Source organism: Herpailurus yagouaroundi, unplaced genomic scaffold (genome assembly GCF_014898765.1).
Source record: "Herpailurus yagouaroundi ecotype Mexico unplaced genomic scaffold, PumYag 188, whole genome shotgun sequence".
Lineage (NCBI taxonomy): Eukaryota > Metazoa > Chordata > Mammalia > Carnivora > Felidae > Herpailurus > Herpailurus yagouaroundi.
In genome coordinates this window covers 774,522-795,415 of record NW_024412419.1, presented here as the reverse complement: position 1 = coordinate 795,415, position 20,894 = coordinate 774,522, and the positions used below count along the sequence as shown (strand labels likewise).

General features: G+C 47.5%; 1 protein-coding gene across 2 annotated transcripts in view; it reads right to left on the bottom strand.

Annotated features, from left to right (window-relative positions):
• SNTG2 (syntrophin gamma 2) overlaps window positions 1-20,894 on the bottom strand; it is a 180,309-nt gene that overhangs the window by 66,695 nt on the left and 92,720 nt on the right. The gene's annotated exons all lie outside the window — the stretch shown is intronic.

The window sequence follows — 20,894 nt, the reverse complement described above, 5'->3', positions numbered from 1 at the left end:
CCAGCCACGCCAGTCTGACAGAAGTCAGATCAGCTAGATGAGTTTTGACTCTTAGAACTTCTACAAATAGGACCACACGGGAAGTATATGCACAAGGCTCCATTCAGCAGGAAGTCTGAGATGTATCGGCAGAGGATTCGTTTTCATCAGTGAGTAGTATTCTACTGTTTGCGTATACCTGCATTTCTCATCCACTCACCTGCTAAAGGAGATCTGGGCTCCTTCCCGTTGGAGGATATTATCAGCACATTTGCTGTGTTATCCAGTTAAGTCTGCACTTTGGATGTTGTGCCCACTTGCGCTGCTGGGGCAAACGTCACTTGCTCGTGATGTGGTACCCTTTGGGTTTTTTCACAGGTTGTTGACCATTTTTGCACCAGCATTCGTGAGGGTTGTTGTCTGTAACGTTCGTTACTTATAATGCCATCGAAAGGTTCCGGTACCCGTATTATCCTGGCCTCACACAATTAGTGGGATACATTCCATCTTCCTGAAATGTGGAGGTCACATGTTATTTCTTTGACAGAATTCACCAATTACAGAATAGTTGAGTTACAGTCCTAAATAGCCTATCACAGCCCTGCATGTGATCTTGGTGAACGTTCCATATTCACCCTGCAGGCTTGGGGTGTGGTTCCCTGTAAAAGGCAGTTAGGTTCCAGTTGGTTCATAAGGTTGATTATGTCCTTTATGTCCTTACTGATGTTCTGTCTACACGTCATATCAACTTCTGCATAAAGAGTATTAAAATCTCCATAGATGATGAGAGGCTTGTCTAATTCTCATTTCTGCCAGGTTTTGGTATATGTATTTGGAAGCTCTATTACTGGGTGTGTGCCATACTTAAGACTAGAATGTCTTCCTGATGAATTGATTCTTTAATCATAACGAAACACTTCTCTTTGTTTTTTGGACACTCCTTATCTTGAAGACTACTTTGTTAGACGTTAACAAAGCCACCTTTTTTGGTTACTGTTTATAAGATACATATTCTCTACTCTTTTAATCTCTACCCGTCTGCATCTTTACATTTAAACAGTACTTCCCGTGGTAAGCAGACTTGGGTCTAATTCAGTCTGATAATTTCTGTTTCAAATGGAACGTTTAGTTCGTTTACATTTAATATAATTCTCGTGTCACGGGGTTTAGTTATACATTGCTAATTTGTTATTTGTTCCTCTTGGGTTTTCTCCCAGTTCATTGAACATACTCTTTTAGGGGTTAATTTCTTTCATTATTCTTTTTTATCTCCTCATTGGCTATAGGGATCATAATACACACTCTTAATTTATCAGTGTTTACTCTGAGTCAGTACTGCATCACTTCAAACTTTGTAGCTGATACATCCTCCTTCCCATGCCTCCGTTCACCAGTGCCAGGATCTCACAGCAGAGCATCTCAATGTGCTTGGCCCCACCCTTGGTGCTATTTTTGCTGTCTCTTACATCCACATACATCACCACCTCCACTTTACTGTGCTATCATTCTGTCCTCTGAACTATCTAACTTCAAAGGAACTTCAGAGAAGGAAGCACAGACATCTTACACACACATGCTCCTCCTGTGGTGCTCCTCACTTCCTGTATAAGCACATCTCCCACTGGCATCCTGTCCTTTCATCTGGAAGACCACCTCTTAGGATTTCCTGTAGTGCAGCCCTCCTGGTGGCATTTTCTTAGCTTAGATTTACTTTAAAAAGTCTGTAAGTGCTGATGCGTAGGGGCACTTGTATCCCAATGTTTATAGCAGCACATTCAACAATAGCCAAATTATGGAAAGCGCCTAAATGTCCATCAACTGATGAATGGATAAAGAAACTGTGGTTTATATACACGATGGAATACTACGTGGCAATGAGAAAGAATGAAATTTGGCCTTTTGTAGCAACGTGGATGGAACTGGAGAGTGTTATGCTAAGTGAAATAAGTCATACAGAGAAGGACAGATACCATATGTTTTCACTCCTATGTGGATCCTGAGAAACTTAACAGAAGACCATGGGGAAGGGGAAGGAAAAAAAAGAGGTTAGAGAGGGAGGGAGCCAAATCATAAGAGACTCTTATTAAAAACTGAGAACAAACTGAGCGTTGGTGGGGGGTGAGAGGGAAGGGAGGGTGGGTGAGGGGCATTGAGGAGGGCACCTGATGGGATGAGCACTGGGTGTTGTATGGAAACCAGTTTGACAATAAATTTCATATTTAAAAAAAATAAAAAATAAAAAAAATTTTTAAAAAGTCTGTATCCCTTCATTTTTAAAGAATATTATCCCATGCATGTAAAATTCTTAATAAACACTCATTTACATCATTGTACCCGGGTAAGTAACGTCTTTTTAAAATCTGGCTGCTGCCTGAATTTCCTCTTTCGGTTTTCGACAGTTTGATTGGAATAGTTTTCTTTGTGTGCGTCGGGCTTATGACCATCCCCATCCTCATTCTGGGACTCGTCCACCTGATGTGTCCCACACATCACTGGGGCTCATTTGTCAGTCTCTCTGCCTCTGTTCTTGAGATGGGCAATTTTCCATTTGTCTCCTGGTCTCTCGAGCAGTCCTACTGCCATCTTCTATCCATGGGAAGACGAACTAGTAGGCATTGGATTCTAATTATTATGCTTCCAGTTCTATGGTTACCATTTGTTCATTTTCTGAAGTTTCAGATTCTTCACTGAGAGTCCCCATCTGTTCAGTCATTACGACCATATTTTCCTCTAAGGCCTTAAACATATTTGAAAGTGCTGCATTAAGATCTTTGTCTGCTAAATTCCGTATTTTCACATGGGGTCTATTTCTACTGCTTGCGTGTTTTCTTAGCTTCATATCACTCGTTGTTTGTGTCACTAGTAGTTTCTGGCTGCAGACCAGACGTTATCAACGACACAAGGTAGTGACTATGGACTATGTTTTCTTCCAGGGCATTTCTGTTCAGCAGGTAGATCACTTACCGTAATCACCTTAAACATAGGGAGTTTTAAACTATGTTGGGGTGGGTTTGCAGAAACCAAAGTGTTTACTAAACCCCTGTAACTTGAAGGGATTCAGCCTCCAGTGCGGTCCCGTCCACACTTGTTTCCAAGGGTTGGTTTTAGAGACTCCGTTATGGCAGCTTTATGGTTGCCTCTGTGCCTGAGGCGCAGCCCTTCCGAATTCTCAGCTGCACATCTAGTTCAGTTTCTCCGGTTAGGCCGGGATGGAGCCGCAGTGTTACCAGCATGGCTAGACCTCTGGCATCTTTGCTTGTTGTGCCCTCAGCGCCTTGACTGGGGGGCACGGGGTAGTCTTTCCCTGCGCACTGGTATCCGGGCATTCGGCCAAGGACTTGTGCAAAACCTACGCAGACATGCTTCCAGCTCCCAAAGCCACCTCCTTCCGGGGACCCTGCTGCCCCACCCCACGGCTTCTAGCTGATCCAGAAGCCCTGCGTCCTTGTCCTTGTCTCCTCGGTGCGCCAGGACCACATGCTGTGTGTGAGTTGCACTGTCACCTTGTGGTGTCCCCTCCATCACGGCTCACGGTCTTATATGGCCGGCTGCCCAGCACCTGAAAACAAGCACCTTGCTTCTACTATTTAGGGCAGAGGTTAGCACTGAGGGAGACGTGCTGTGCGGGCTTCTTCAAGTGCACTTGGTTCTTCCTGTGCTCACGGATCTTCTCAGAACCTGTGCTGGACGGGAGGTCTGTGCCAACAGCTGCTTTGTCTTGTTTCACACATCCGATGTCTCGTGCAAGGACTTGAAAATGTCACTGTGCATACAAATCATAAAGGGAGTTTGTAAGAGAGAAATTCTCAGGCCCCGTTCTTTGAGATTCGTGTCGTACAGGTGCTTAGATATGGCTTTGGAATCTCCGTTACTTTGACACTGCACACGCTCTGACACACGTCACGAAACACCACTCGCGTGTATCAGGACCAGGCCACGCAAGATGTTGTAGTACCCAAGCACTGTGTCTGTTTCTAGGGAGAGGTGTGTTTAAAAACGTCCATGTTTGTAGGCTGATTAAGCATCATTCAGTGCATAACCTAAATGTGATTTTTAAAACAGAAATATTGTAATTTTAAAATGATTTCAATCTGGGGTGCCTGGGTGGCTCAGTCAGGTGAGTGTCTGACTTTGGCTCAGGTCATGATCTCATAGCTCATGTGTTCGAGTCCCGCATCGGGCTCTGTGCTGATAGCTCAGAGCCTGGAGCCTGCTTCGGATTCTGTGTCCCTCTCTCTCTCTGCCCCTCCCCTGCTCACACTCTGTCACTCTCTCTCCCTCCCTCAAAAATAAACGTTTTAAATAAATAAATAAATAAATAAATAAATAAAATGATTTCAATTAAATAATTAAAATGATTGTCGATATTTTCGTACCAGAGCAGAGTGCTGTATAATTCATGCCTGCTCACGGGCTATCTGATGCAGCTCGGGGCCCCCACCGGGGGCTCACAGGTTAGAGTCCATAGCAACCGGCTTCTTTCCACGTTTATTTCCATGAAATTAACTAATAAGTCACTAGAATGGACAGCAAGTGTTTGGTGGCTTTATTGAAGTTCTGGATTTTGGATATTCTGACCTAACATGGAGCCGATGACTATGAGGCAGCCGTTCACTGGAGGTTCCTGAGAAGGCGGTATACTAAATTTGTTATGCAGACCACAGACCAAAGACTCCAAATCCAAACCTTTATTTTACGTGGCTCTTTAGAATATGCTTCTACGTGGCAGACTGCAATGCCTCGGTGTTATCCTTAGAGAAGCTCCAAGATGGGACTTGGATTTCTTTCTAATTTTGATGAATAAAGTGAAGGTAATTTTTAAACCTAGGAAAGACTCAAATGCTAGCAAGCGGCTGAATACTCACCACTTAGTGTTCAATTAATGGCAAGCGCGCTGCACAGCAGACAAAAATGCCTGGGGGTCACAAGTTCATAATTTCGACCTTGAGACATCCTGCTGGAGGTACGGGCCCGTTTTTAAATCTAATTTCAGACTGCGACACAACACAACTGTACTTTGGTATTGCACACAGCAACAGGAAGCGCCGTGTGGTGCCTTGGGGGAGAGGTGGCCGAAGCTGGACGCCCCGTCGCCATGACTTGGTCTGGGAACCCTGCGCGACCTTCACAACCTAGAGGCAATTTAAGAAGATGGGTTTCTGTGAGAAGTCCCAGTTACCCCTACACTTAAAATCTGTGAAATGGACGTGACATTCACGGCCTCATGTGGTCACTGGGTGAAACCCCTAGGGGTTGCCAAGGGTATCTGAGCCACAACCGGAAAGCCAAGGGCAGGTGGGGTGCACCTGGAGGGGACAGTCCCCTCTCTCGGCCTCCTGCCCTCCCCGTACCTCCCTGAAGAGACAGACTTTGAAAATACTCCTTGCCTTAGTTAAATACTATGACCTTGTGTCATAAAATTAGTGCTTTTAGAAGTGAAATTGATTAGAACAACATGTACGTAAGACTTTTACAAACACTTCTTTTCTTGCAGAAAACAAGACATATGTCACCTATATACCTCTAAATAACGAAAAAAAAAAAAAAAAACCCAGAAGCCTCACATCCTCCGAACACACTGTGTTTCCCCTACGAGGAAGACCCCACGGTGGGTATGAAGCCCAGATACCAGCGTGGAATTTTAAATCTGAATTCTTAACAGTTAAGAACCTTGAGACACTACTTTCTCAGCATCAGAGATTCAGCGAGGGGAGGCGAGCCGAGCGGCGGAAAAGCCAGACTGAACTGTCACCTCTGAGTTCCCAGCAGGGCTCTCAGGGAGGTTCTAAAAGGAAAGAATGTTTCCATAATCTCGTAATTAACTCTGCTGTCAGCATGTAATTTAAGGTGAGTACGCGACGTGTCTGATGACGAACTATTTTGACTGCAGCGTCACGGGCCCTTCTCAACACTGTTCACGCCCGATGTTCTCGTCTTTCTTACTTTAAAAACCCGTAATCACGTTGGCACAGGGCGGGCTTGACACTCATCTCAGGGACAGGCTTGGTGACTCTGCTCTGTCTCTAGTGTCATGTTTCCTTCAGCTTTCGTGTGGTGACTTTGCTTCCAGAACTCTTCTCTTTGCGGGCTGGCCTCCGTAGTGTGCTACCTCCCAGGCCACCCGCGTGCACTCGCATGCACACGCGCACCCACATACACCCACACCCACGCACACGCCTCCCCACACATGAACCCTGGCATGCACACCCACGCTTGCATGCCTGCCTGTACACGCCCACACGCACGACACATGCACCCACGTACACCCACATGCACGCACCCGCACACCCTCACATGCACGTCCGCACACACCCACACCCACCCGTGCACACCGCACACGGGCTTGGGGGTTGGTTCGGGGCGCAGTGACACCGTCAGCACCACCCCAGGGCACACGGCTGGGCAGCGGCTCAGCATGGGGTGGAGGTGGGGTGGCGGCGGGGTGGCCCGAGAAGCGACACCAGGATGGCCGCCGGGCCAGGATGGACCCCTACATCCCCGTGGGCAGCCGGTGGGGGGGGCGGCATGGCTCCTGGGGAGGGCACGTCCCAGCACTGACCCGAGGGCTCCAGCCTCTGGCCACCCAGCACCCAGCTGCCCCTGCGGGAGACACCCCCCGACCAGCCGCCTCGCCTCCCGGGGCAGGAGCAGGTCCACCTGGTGCCTGCCTTTGGGCACCAAGTGTGGCCGCGCCCTCCGAATCACAAAAGGAACAAGATGAACACGTATTTACTGTAACACATTTTAAAACAGCAGGAAAAGTATCTTTTGCTCTTTTCACACAGAAGAATCCAGAGCTGAAGCAGGCTGTGCGAAGGGACCTGGGCCCATGCAAGGTCCACTCCATCCAGAACCACCCATTTACTTCGTTACAGAAATTATGGGTCAGCGCCCCTGTGGGCATTTACGGGCATACCTGTTGGGTCAGCGCCCCTACGCGTGTTTACGGCCACATCCGTCGGGTCAGAGCCCGTGCGGGCGTTAATGGCCACATCTGTCTGGTCAGCGCCCCTACGGGCGTTTATGGCCACATCCATCTCTAAAAATCAAGTATTTCCTAATTTTTCATCTGCACGTCATTGAATGTCCTCGGAATGGCACAGACTGTGAACGTCTGTGGAGCGAAGGGAATGTATTTTGTGCAGGATATTCTTCCTTTGGGGTCCTCTGTCCTGCGGTTTGCCCTGAGCTAGTCCAGAACTGCGGCCAGGATGGCGTGGACACGGTTGCCACGGCCAGAGAAGCTGTCGCCGAGGTGCTCGTGGTGAGGAGGAAACGCACCTGTTAGAGGCCCGATGGCCTCTGTCATTTACTCGTCCCCCACACCGACATTTTACTAGAAACTGTGGATCCTGCCTTTTCTACACAAGACACACCTTGCTGAGCCATTTTGCGCTTTTGACGTAAGAGCAAATGCAGTACGTGAGATTGCAAAGCAGAAATACTGAACATAAATCAGTTAACGTAAGAGCGGTAATTCACCATTCCACATTTTCACTACAGAAGATTAGTTTTTAGCTATTGCTTATACAAAACTATAAAATTAAAATAGCCTAACGTTATTAAATGTAATTTTAGTAGAAATCTATCCCAGACACAAGATTTCACAGAAACATCAGGTGCGGGAGGGCCCCAGGAAGCACTGGCCGCAGGGTTAGGGTGAGATATGTCCACGCCCGGTCTGTGGGTCTCTCGTGCCTGCCCAGAGGCCACAAGGACCACCCACGGAGGCCTGGACCCTCTGCCACCTTCACCAGGGAGCAGCCGCTGGCGCCCTCGACCTGACGGCCACCTTGCCCCCTCAGCAGACCCCTCACGTCCTCACTCCAGTGACGCCAGAGGGTCCCAGACATCCACAAGATGTGCAGCAGGTGTGTCACAGTGGGGAGAGGACACGGGCTCCAGCTTCCCGTGACAGGTGCCCACTCCTCCCATGGCCACCCGTGACCTCTCTGGTCTCTTACTCTCCTCTCTAGGTCCCTGGGCACCAAAGAATGGGGGGATGCAGACCACAGCCGTGGCTGTTTTGCGTACAGCCGCCCCAGGGCCAGCCCGTGAGATGTCACCAGATACAGGCCGGGGGCTCAGAGACGGTGTGCTGCAGGCAAAGCCAGGTTGCCGGCGGTCAGGTCACACCATTTCCCGAACCCAAGCTCAGACCCACCCTGGCACCAATCACCACACACGCCCAAGTCCCAGCTTGGGAGGAAGAACTCGTCAGTTAGAATTTCCTAGTAGACGCTTTCAGTGTCTGAATTTAAGTCAGTAAATTTGCCAACAAATCTGTCGTATTTACACACTCAATGAAAGTTTGGAAGAGATCCATGTGGCATAACGCTGCATGTTCTTATGTCCGTCCATGGTCTTGGGTCCTGTGTCTGAACACAACTGCCTGCAAAGCCAGAACGTGGCGACGGACAAATCCAGACCAGAACGATGCTTTAATGCAGAGCCAGGAGGCCCGGATCTCCAGCACCTATGCTTCTGAACGTCACCGTCCCCTCTTAGCCGGGCACCCGACACTGGCTGCCTTACACCATCCTGGGCTTGGCCGGCCACCAGTTCTGCTCTCTGGCTCAGCTCAGCCTTTCAATTAAGTACTTGCATGCATTGTATAAACGTATACACTTGGCGTGTACAACACATTATGAACAAAGAGTAACAAATCTTGTGTTACCGTAAGTATGGTGATCACGTACACATGCGTATCTTACACAAATATACCCCCTTAATGAGAAACGCCGTCTAACCCAAACACAGACCTGGCTCCAACCCTGCTACTTATTTTTGCTACTCATTACTCAGATGTAACCCCCTTGACCCTCAGTTTCCTCTTCTAGAAACAGAGTCAGCGATGGCAGCTTTGGGGGACCAGAAGGGCGACGTAGACACCACAGCACTGACCCGGAAACACAGGGGCCACGCTCAGTGCTGAATACAACGAAACGACGAGGCCTGTTTTCCCATAAAATCCGGGTTGACGCCCACTTCAGCCTCTGCTTACCGTGAATTTTCTCAGTAGCTGACTTTCCTTGGATGTGGAACTATAGCCTCAGCCGAGCTCATCTCTGTAACATTCCTCATGCCAGTTTGGGGGGGGGGGTGCACCCTCATTAGTCCTTTCAAGTTTTTGTAACACCCAGAAGCTTGGAAAGGAGACTTCGTTCTTGCACAGCGCGATCAGTGTGTCGGTTAAACAGCCTTGCTCGAATCCCTGCAAAGCACACGCACGGTGCGGTCAGGTTTCCACTGATGTCCCCTCAGAACAGTGAGTCTTCTCTCCAGGGCAAAAGAGAAGGGCCTTGGGCCCTGGGCAGCAGGGGCCTCGCGAAGCATTTTGTTTCCTAATTTTCTTTAAATGGACCCGGGGGCATCTGGGGGGCTCGGTTGGTTCAGCATTGGACTCTTGACTTTGGTTCTGGTCATGATCTCACGGTTAATGGGATCGAGCCCTACGTCAGGTTCTCTGCTGACAACATGGAACCTCCTTGGGATTCTCTCTCCCTCTCTCTCTGCCGTTCCCCCACTCATGCACACATGCTCTCTCTCTCAATCTCTCTCTCAAAATAGATAAACAAACTGTAAAAAATAACAAATAGACAAGAATTATGACAGTTTCTTAACAGGGTCAGCTTTTACTGACTTCCTGTTTTCATTTCCTCTGGGAACACGGTGTGTCAAGATGACCGGAGCCCGAGGCTGAACACACCGGGCCGGCCACCTGCACCTTCCCCCCCCACCCCCCACCGCCCCCTGCCCCCTGTCCCTCTGCCACGCCCCTGTACATTGAGCGAAACTGCAGCAAATGGAGCAAGGAACTCACTGCGGCTGGTTGGTGAGGCGGCCAAGTAGACGAGGCCACCGAGGCCTCTCCAGAACCAGCCGCACGTGAGCCTCAGGAAACTGTCTCAGCAAATACACACAGCCCCACACAAGCTGTTTCTGCAGCTTCCGCAGGGTGCATCCTGCTGAAACAGGAGTTCTCCGTGTTGTCTACAAGGAGCGACTCTTACAGGCTAACTAGACACCCAATATTAACTATCATTGACGGGAAAGTCTTTTTTTTTTTTTTTTTTTTAATTTTTTTTTTCAACGTTTATTTATTTTTGGGACAGAGAGAGACAGAGCATGAACGGGGGAGGGGCAGAGAGAGAGGGAGACACAGAATCGGAAACAGGCTCCAGGCTCCGAGCCATCAGCCCAGAGCCCGACGCGGGGCTCGAACTCACGGACCGCGAGATCGTGACCTGGCTGAAGTCGGACGCTTAACCGACTGCGCCACCCAGGCGCCCCGACAGCAAAGTCTTCTAACGTCTTTGTCCGCAGCTAGATTTAGACATACGTCTCAGGAACGAACAGCATGGTCTCAGCGTTTCATACGAAAAATGTAAATAATTTTCTATTTGAATTTGATGTATTTTGAGTGGAAATGTTTAGTCTATTATTTTCAAATATTTTGTGTAGGCTATCTACAGTACTTATGGTGCATAAATTTTTTGATGTTACGGCAATACAATTATTAACAGCAAATGAACTTTTGTGACAACAGATTATTGCCATATTTTTCAAATCAAAATCACTATTATCACAATAAGATTAAAAACCTCTTAAAAAATGTGAATAATGGAGACAAAATAGGACATGACTGTTCTTAGACTCTTCACAGGCAGTTGTAAATCAGGCCCGTTCAGAAGCCAGTGGGGTTACCTAGAGATTTCATGTCTGTGGTGATGACTCTGGTCCTTTGTGGTCTTTGCCACGTTCCACTCATAGAGTCCCCTTAGGACCTCCTGCAGGGCCGGATTAGTGGTCACAAACTCCTTCAGTTTTGTTTGGGAAAGTCTTTATCTTTCCTTCTACTCTGAATGACGGCCTTGCTGAACAAAGAATTCTTGGCTGCATATTTTTCCTGTTCAGCACATTGACTATTTTCTGCCAATCCCTTCCAGCCTGCCAAGGTTCAGTGGACAGGTCTGCTCCTACCCTTATGTGTCTACCCTTATAGGTTAAGTCATGTTTGTCCCTTGCTGATTTCAGAACTGTCCCTTATCTTTGAATTCTGTCAGTTTTACTATGATATGTCATGGTGTTGACCTGTTTTTATTGATTTTAAACAGAGTTCTCTGTGCCTCTTGGACTTGGATGCCTGTTTCTTTCCCCAGATTAAGGATCACTCTGAATATAAATGGACTAAATGCTCCAATCAAAAGACACAGGGTATCAGAATGGATAAAAAAAAACAAGATCCATCTATACACTGTCTATAAGAGACTCACTCTAGACCTGCAGATTGAAAGTGAGGGGATAGAGAACCATCTATCATGCTCCTGGAAGTCAAAAGAAAGCCGGAGTAGCCATACTTCTATCAGACACACTAGATGTAAAACAAAGACTGTAGCAAGAGATGAAGAAGGGCATTATATCATAATTAAGGGGTCCATCCAAATGTGGAGGCACCCAAATAGAAATTAAGTTAATCACAAACATAAGCAAACTTTTAGATAATACTGTAATTGTAGGAGACTTTAATACCCCACGTACAACAACGGACAGATCATGTAGGCAGAAAATCAATGAGGAAACCACGGCTCTGAATAAGACATTGGACCAGATGGACCTAACATATATTCAGAACATTTCATCTTGAAGCAGCAGAATACACATTCTTCTCCAGTGCACATGGAGCATTCTCCACAATAGATCACATACTGGGTCACAAAACAGCCCACAACAAGTACAAAAAGATCGAGATCATACCATGAATATTTTCAGACCACAACACTATGAAACTTGAAATTAACCACTAGAAAAAACGTGGAGAGCCCCCAAATACATGGAGGTTAAAGAACATCCTACTGAAGAATGAATGGGTTAGCCATGAAATTGAAGAAGAAATTTAAAAATACATGAAAGCAAATCAAAACGAAAACATGACAGTCAGTCCCTTTGGGATGCAGCAAAGGCAGTCCTAAGAGGAAAATACATTGCAATCCAGGCCCATCTCAAAAAACAAGAATGGTCCCAAACATACAACCTAACCTTACACCTAAAGCAGCAGCAAATAAAGCCAAAAGTCAGAAGAAGGGAAATAATAAAGATTAGAGCAGAAATAAATGATATAGAATTTAAAAAAATAGAACAGATCAACGAAACTGAGCGCTGGTTTTTTTGAAAGAATAAACAACATTGATAAACCCCAAGCCAGACTTCTCTAAAAGCAAACAGGTAAAATCACAAATGAAAGAGATAACAAATACAATTAGAAGACAATGCTTTGAAAAAACTATATGCCAACAAACTGGACGATCCAGACGAAATGGACAAATTCCTGGACACCCACACACTACCAAAACTCAAATAGGAAGAAACAGAAAATCTGAACAGATGCATAGCCAGCAAAGAAATTGAATTGCTTATCAAAAATCTCCCAACAAACAAGAGTCGTGGGCCAGAGGGCTTCCTAGGGGAATTCTACCAAACATCTAAACAAGAGTTAATACCTATTGTTCTCAAGGTATTCCAAAAAACAGAAATGGAAGGAAAGCTTCCAAACTCATTGTGTGAGGCCAGCATTACTTTGATTCCAAAACCAGACAAAGACCCCACCTAAAAAGGAGAACTGCAGGTCAATATCCCTGATAAACATGGATGCAAAAATTGTCAACAAGATACTAGCAAATCAAATTCAACAGTACATCTAAAGAATTATTCACCATGGCCAAGTGGGATTCATTCCTGGGCTGCAGCGCTGGTTCAATATTTGCAAGTCAATCAACATGATAGACTACATTAGAAGAAAGTATAAGAACCACATGACCCTGTCAATAGATGCAGAAAAAGCATTCGACAAAACACAGCATCCTTTCCTAATAAAACTGTTAAGAAAGTAGGGATAGAAAGAACATACATTAACATCATAAAAGCCATATACGAAATGCCCACAGCTCATATCATCCTTAATGGGGAAAAACCAAGAGTTTTCCCCCTCATATCAGGAACACAACAGGATGTCCATTCTCCCTACTGTTGTTCAACATAGTGATGGAAGTCCTAGCCTCAGCAATCAGACAACACAAAGAAGTAAAAGGCATCCTAACTGGCAAAGAAGAAGTCACCCTTTCACTCTTCGCAGATGACATATACTCCACATGGAAAACCCAAAAGATTCCACCAAAAAACTGCTAGAGCTGATCCATGAATTCAGCAAGGCTGCAGGATATAAAATCAATGTACAGAAATTGGTTGTATTCCTATACACCAACAATGAAGCAACAGACAGAGATATCGAGGAATTGATCCCATTTACAATTGCACCCAAAACTGTAAGATACTTAGGAATAAACCTAACCAAAGAGGTAAAAGATCTGTATGCTGAAAACTATAGAAAACTTCAGAAAGAAATTAAAGAAGACATAAAGAAATGGAAAAACACTCCATGCTCATGGATTCTAAGAACAAATATTGTTACAACGTCGATACTACCCAAAGCAATCTACATATTCAATTCAATCCCTATCAAAATAACACCAGCATTCTTCACAGAGCTAGAACAAATGATCCTAAAATTTGTATGGAACCAGAAAAGACCCCGAATAGCCAAAGCGATCTTGAAAAAGAAAACCAAAGCAGGAGGCATCACAATCCCAGACCTCAAGCTATACTACAAAGCTGTCATCATCAAGACAGTATGGTACTGGCACCAGAACAGACACTCAGATCAATGGAACAGAATAGAGAACCCAGAAATGGACCCACAAACGTACGGCCAACTCATCTTTGACAAAGCAGGAAAGAATGTCCAATGGAATAAAGGCAGTCTCTTCAGCAAGTGGTGCTGGGAAAACTGGACAGCGACATGCAGACGAACGAACCTGGACCGCTTTCTTACACCATCCACAAAAAGAATGGATGAAAGACCTCCATGTAAGACAGGAAGCCATCAAAATCAAGGAGAAAGCCGGCAAAAACCTCACTGACAGAGAAACACAGGGAAACGGCTGTGTAAATTGGGGCTTTCACCGCTGTTATCACAATTCCCAGCAGACAGGTCTATGCGCACAAGGAAACCGCAGTCCTGAACATTCTCACCTCCGTAGGTAATCACTGTTGCACACGGCAGAGCTCATTCGCGTCTCTATGTCCTTGTAAATGACTGTGTTCCTACGGCACTCACACTTCTGAAAATTAACATCGCGTAAGTATCTTCCAGCCATTAAAAGCTCTTGGTAAAATTTATTTTAAAACACTGAAAACTCTCACATGAATGCATCAGCATATACATAACTATCTCCCTATTCTTGAGACATTAGATCGAAATGGGTTTTTCTTTTTATTTATTTATTTATTTATTTATTTATTTTTCCGAAATGGGTTTTTCTTAAGCACTTACTATGTGCACTATGAACACGGCTTGCCGTCAGTCCCGGGCTTGGGACTGCTGTGTGGACGGCGTGACGGTCCACGGAGGCACTGCCCTTACCGCCAGACAGCACTCCAGAAACACCCCCGCAAGGCGCTCAGCCGGACTGGTCAGGATCGCCTCCGTGGAATCTGCCACCACACCACAGCCTTTGGTAAAACCCCATTTCCAACGCCCTCTGCGGAGCCCCCAGATCAGACTCACTGAGCCCTCACTGGGACTGGTGTGTGTGAGCCTGAATACACAGCTTACCAGTCGTGGCTTCAGTGCCACGCCCTGGGGACACGGGCCCCGAGCCCTGAGCCCCGCTGTGGTTTATAACAGACTTGCTGTTTGTGTGAAACTGTTTATCGACTCACACATCACACGACTGATGCCCTGCAGCCACCTGGGCCGTCCCTTTCACCCCGTGGCTACCGTCAGCCACTCTCCCCGCCATAACCAGCGTCCCGCGCTCTGCGGTGCGTGTGGCTTCCACGAGCACAAGCACGGTACGGTTGGGGGGCCACAAAGCTGAGGCACCCACGAGAGCGGTCCACGTGCACGAACACCTACCGCTGACCATCCCCAGCAGGACTTGCCTCGGGGACGCGGCGCGACAGTCACGGTCCCCCACGCAACGTGGCCCAAAGGACGACGGAGGGGATGTGACAGCAAGACCGGCTGAGGACGTCGCCAGGGTTCCTCGCTGGCTCCACGTGACGGGTGGACCTGGCAGTGTCCGGTGCCTCCACTCTTCTCTTCCAGCCACCTCACCCAGTGCCCCCCAGCCGACCTCTGACAACCACCAATCCGTGCACTGTGTCTGCGAGGGTTTCCTTCACTCGTTTTTATTTTTCAGGTTCCGCACACAAGCGAAATCATACAGTATCTGTCTTTCTTTCTGTGCTTCCTCTCACTTAGCACGATACCACCGAGGTCCATCTGTGTTGTCACAAGCGGCAGGACTTCCTTCTTCCCAAGGCCGTGTAATATGCCACTGCAGACAGAGATGTAGGGCTTCCGTGTTTTCGTGAGCCGTGCACCCATCAACGACACTCAGGTTGATTCCTATCTCAGCCACTGTCAATGACGAGCAATGAACGAGGGAATGCAGGTGTCTCTTCGAGACCGTGGTTTCATGTCCTTTGGAAGCATTCCCAGAAGTGGGATTGCTGGTCATCCGGTACTTCTATTTCTCACGTTTTGAGGAACCTCCATGCTGCCCTCCAGCGCGGCTGCACCAGTCAGCATTCCCACCGACAGTGCTTGAGGGTTCCCTTTTCTCCGTGTCCTCGCCAACACCTGCTGTTTCTTGTGTTGTTGACTTTAGCCGTTCGGACAGCTGTGAGGTCACATCACGGTCTTGATTTGATTTTCTTTTTTTTTTTTTTAATTTTTAAAAGTCTTTATTATTTATTTTTGAGAGAGAGAGGGAGAGAGAAAGAAAGAGAGAATGAGCCAGGGAGGGTACAGACAGAGGGAGACACAGAATCCGAAGCAAGCTCCAGGCTCCGAGCTGTCAGCACGGAGCCCAACGCGGGGCCCGAACCCACGAACCGCAAGATCATGACCTGAGCCGAAGTCGGACGCTCAGCTGACTGAGCCACCCAGGCGCCCCACTGATTTGCATTTTCTTGAGGATGTCTGACGCTGACCATCTTCTCATGTGTGCTAGTCACCTGTATGTCTTCTGCAGAAAAGTATCTATTAAGTTCGTCTACCCAATTTTTTTAAGTTTACTTACTTATTTTGAGAGTGAGAGAATCCCCAGCAGGCTCCACACTGTCAGTGCAGAGCCCGATGTGGGGCTCAAACTCACGAACCGTGAGATTGTCACCTGACATGAGATCAAGAGTTGACGCTTAACCGACTGAGCCCGCCAGGCGCCCCGAGTCCTCTCCACCCAAATCTTCATTGAAGTGTAAGGTTTCTTCTCTTGAGCTGTAGGTGTTCCTTATAAATTTTGAATAATAGCCCCTTACAAGTCAAGTATCTTCTCCATTTATGATGCCTTCATTTGCTGTGCAGAAGCTTTCTGTGTGATACAGCCCGCTTGTTTATTTTTGCTTTTGTTGCCTTTGCGTTTGGGGTCAATTTTTAAAAATCAGCACCAAGACCAGAATCAAGGCACTTATACCCTATGATTTCTTCCAGGAGGTTTATGGTTAAGGGTCTTACGTTCAGTCTTTTGTCTACTTTGACTTAATTCTTTTGTGTAAGAAATCGGTTCACTTTCATTTCATCCTTCTGCACGTTGCTGTCCAGCTTTCCCAACACCATTTGCTGAAGAGACTGTCTTTTTCCCCGCTGTATATTCTTGGCTCTTCTGTAATAAAGTAATTGACAATATAATTGTGGATTTATTGCTGGGTTTTCTATTCTGTCCCATCGGTCTATGTGTCTGTTTTTATACCAGGACCATACTGTTTTGATGATCACAGCTTTGTAAAAAAACTTAAGTCAGGGAACATGATGCCTCCAGCTTTGTTCTTTTTCAAGATTTATCTGGTGTTTCTTAGTCTTTCTTGGCCTCATACAAATTTTAGGATCGTTTGTTCTACTTCTGTGAAAACTGCTGTTGAATTTTGATAGGGACTGCACTGAATCTGTACATTGCTTTGGATAGTGTGGGCATTTTATTGAAAAGATTTTTTTAATAAATGTGTTATTTATTTTTGAGGGAGAGACAGCACGAGTAGGGAAGGGGAGAGAGAGAGGGACAGAGGATCCAAAGCAGCTCCAGCTCTGTGCTGACAGCAGAGAGCCCAGTGTGGGGCTCGAACCCACGAACCGTGTGATCATGACCAGAGCTAAAGCCAAGAGTCAGATGCTTAACCAACTGAGCCCCCCAGGCACCCCTGATTCCAGTCCTCTTAGAGACTGAAATAATCGACGGCTCCTAAACTGTAAATTCAGTCTAATTAAACGTATTTTATTACTACTCTATTTGTATTCATATTTACCTTCTTACTTTGGCTCCTTCGTTGTCTTCTTTTCCTTTTTTCTTGGTGCATTTTTAATTATCTTTTGCAATTTGCTTTATTTCTCTTTTGGTCTTTAATTTTACTGGTGTTTTACTAATTTATGAAGTATTGTAACAAGAGAGGGACCTCAGCACGCTCACTGTCCAGTCCTACCTGAGCTCTGACTAACCTACGACAGCAGACAGTGACATCGGTGGTGTTACCACCTCAAGACAAACAACATTGGTCTATACTCACCCGAGAGCCCAACAACACCCAGGGAGCACGCCGGCTCTCGCTCGGGACAAAGGAGACCTTTCTGGACACGAAACCCTCTCGGAGCAGCCCACTCCGAGGACAAGCATCAACACTAACCGGGTAAGGAGGGGCCAGCGGGTCTGCAGACGAGTGGGAGGTCCAGGGGGACAGAAGGAGGAATGAATTCTGCAATTTTCAGCCTAATAGATGCTGTCAGTGTGAATGAGACCTTCTCTGCTGTTATAAATATTCGGTGAGGATTTCTGGCAGAGAAGCAGCAAAAAGATGAAGTCAGTTCTAAACTATGTGGGGCAGCCCCAGCTTCTGGAGGAGAGCGTGTGGGAGCTAGAAGGAAAAGCCGGGAGCCGACCCCGTCTCACGGGGGAAGAGAGGTCACGTCGGGAAGGAGTAGTTACCAATTCAGTTCGGAATAAACACACAGAAAGGCTGCGACCTAGACAAGGTAGCATGGGCGTCCCTCCGGCAGTGTGGACCGGAGGACGTGCAGCCTCCCCGCCTCCACAAGGAGAGGCGCGGACGCACCGGGTCGGAGGCACGAGCCGCGAGAGCCGGGGACCAGCCCACGGGTCCCCCCTCCCCGTTACAAGGCTGCTCTGAGCAAAGTCCACTTCCTGCTCGGTCGGGTCGGGTTCGGTCCCGGAGGACGGAAGCCATCCAACCATTCCGAGAGCGTCGCCACCGGAAACGGTCCACATCCCGCGAGTCTGAGGATGTTTCCGACCCGCTTCTGTCGATAAAGCAAAGTGCAGGGCAGAGTCTACTTTACCCTCCGATCCACAGGTCCTGTCAGTTCCAGCACCATCGTGAGGCTGTACTGGACACAGTCCCCTGTCGAGCGCAGAGAACGATCTCAGTGCCAAACAGGCTTCAGGAGAGAGAGCCCAGCCGCTAAGGGCGTGGAACCAGCTAGCCGCTGGATTATTGACGCGATTATTATTGTTTCCATCTGGAATACCAAGCAGGTGGCCTTTAAAATTTTTTACAGGATTTTGAGTCTTAATATCTTTTAAAAAATAATGTATTAAAACTCTTTTTTGACTCTCTGGGATTCAGATTCTCTGAAATGCGTTGTTCTTGAAGGTGACCTAACCAAATGATTACAGGGCATTCCTACGCTCTGCCTTTCGCTTTCTCCCCTTCGTGATGAGGGTGACGACGAAGGCTGAGGGTACGCGTTCACAGGAGCGGGCTGGTCGCCGGCCCCACGCCGAGCCTGACAGCACGGAGGCCCGAGGCCGTGGGAGGAGGTGCCGGGGGACCTCGGGCGGGGCCTCCCCCTCCCCCCCGCCCCCGTCTGTTCCGTTCCCCAGTGCGCACCACATCTCCGGCAGACTGGGTCACCTTTCCTGAGGGGACTGCTGGGGGTGCGTCCTGCTCTGTGCACACCCTCTCATTCAAGAAGAATCGCATTAACGTGATCCTGGATGATGTTTTCTCAAAAAAAAAAACAACACTCAGCACACGATTCAAGTAGGATACTGTATAAAGCCGAGACAAATAACAAAATAAAAATCTTAAGAGATCTCCTAGAAGACAGTCCGATGAGAAGCCCAAGGGAAGGCAAGAAGTGACAAGAAGTAAGGCCTGTAAGGGACGGGAGGTGACGCTGGGGCACAAACGCAATCTGAGCTCGGGGTGGGGGCCGGAGGGGCGGGGAGGTGCCGTGTGCGTAGATGAAGGCTGGTGTCAAAGACCATGGAGAGGGCTGTATCAGTGACCACACCGGAGGCTGCTCAGGAACACAGCCGGACCCGCAGCCACGTGGAGAGAAAACTTCCCCGTGTCCGCAGTAGAGACCAGAGACGCTGGGAGCACATTCAAGTGTAGACAAAATAACCCGTTTTAAAATAACCTGAAATAGATTTTGGTACCAACAGGCCTTAAGTTCTAGTGAGAGTCCTTGAGCAGAGAGGAGATCCATCCTGCAAGGAGGCCGGATGCAGAAGTCGTGGCGAGAACAAGAGGCTGTAAACATTTCGGAATGCAGGCGCCCCAAAAGTTGTGACTTTTCGTGCAGTTAAAAGTGGCTTCTAAACACAGAGCCACAGCAGGTGGTAAATCAGGAAACAACTCGGGCTCAGGGGTCACAAGGTTCTAGCACCTTCCAGCAGGACTTAAACATGCTGTCTTTCTATCGTGTAGGCAAAGTATACATTTGGCAAAATTTCAAGGGCCACCTCCAAATAAATGTAAACGGAGGGCACACGTTTGAGACATGCAGAGGAGAATTTTAGAAGGAAGACACGTGAAAAATTTAATCAGAATAATTTAAATATCGAGAAGAAAAGGGGCACAGTAAAGGGGGGGAACCAATAAAAATTCAAAGTCCGCGATCAAAACCAAACTCGAGGACACATCGGTCATCACCACACACTCCAACGGGGGCGCAGCCTGTCAGGCTCGGTGGTAAGAAAGAAGGAAGCCCAAAAATGCAAACGAAATCAAAGGGACAAGGTAACAAAAATGAGTAGGAACCAGCAGTGTGCAGATCTGTGGAGCCAAAGTCGTTCTTTGCTAAGAGCAGTAAAATGAAGAATCCTCTGCCGAATCGATCAAAAAAGAAAAAAATTAACCCTATTGAAAAATACTGAAGATCTGAGATCCTTTCACCAGCAGGAAAAATGACTTCCCCTGTAGTCACACACTTTCACACACTTTCAGTAAAAACCCCAAGACTTCTGCAGAATCTGTTCAGAGGCTTTTAAAATTCTCACGAAGAGGGGCGCCTGGGTGGCGCAGTCGGTTAAGCGTCCAACTTCAGCTCAGGTCACGATCTCGCGGTCCGTGAGTTCGAGCCCCGCGTCAGGCTCCGGGCTGATGGCTCAGAGCCTGGAGCCTGTTTCCGATTCTGTGTCTCCCTCTCTCTCTGCCCCTCCCCCGTTCATGCTCTGTCTCTCTCTCTCCCAAAAATAAATAAATGTTAAAAAAAAATTAAAAAAAAAAAAATTCTCACGAAGAAACAAAGGGAAAGAGAAGACAGAAAAAATAAAGTGAACCAGGAGGTGAGGAGACCTGGGCCCGCGGTGGCAAATGTGTGCCGTAGGTCCACAGCGGTAAGCGTGATTCCGGCCTTGACACCGTTGGAGAGCACACGTAAACCACGGCAGGACATGCGGTCGAGGGCCCAGGTGGCACACAATCCCCGAGGAACCGGTCACGACACGTGCTTGCCCAGGACAATAAATCTGATCCCTACTTTTCACGTGTTTTACAGAAATAAGTGTCACATGCCTGGGAGACCTAACACAGAGAGCAAACGAACACTTAGAAGG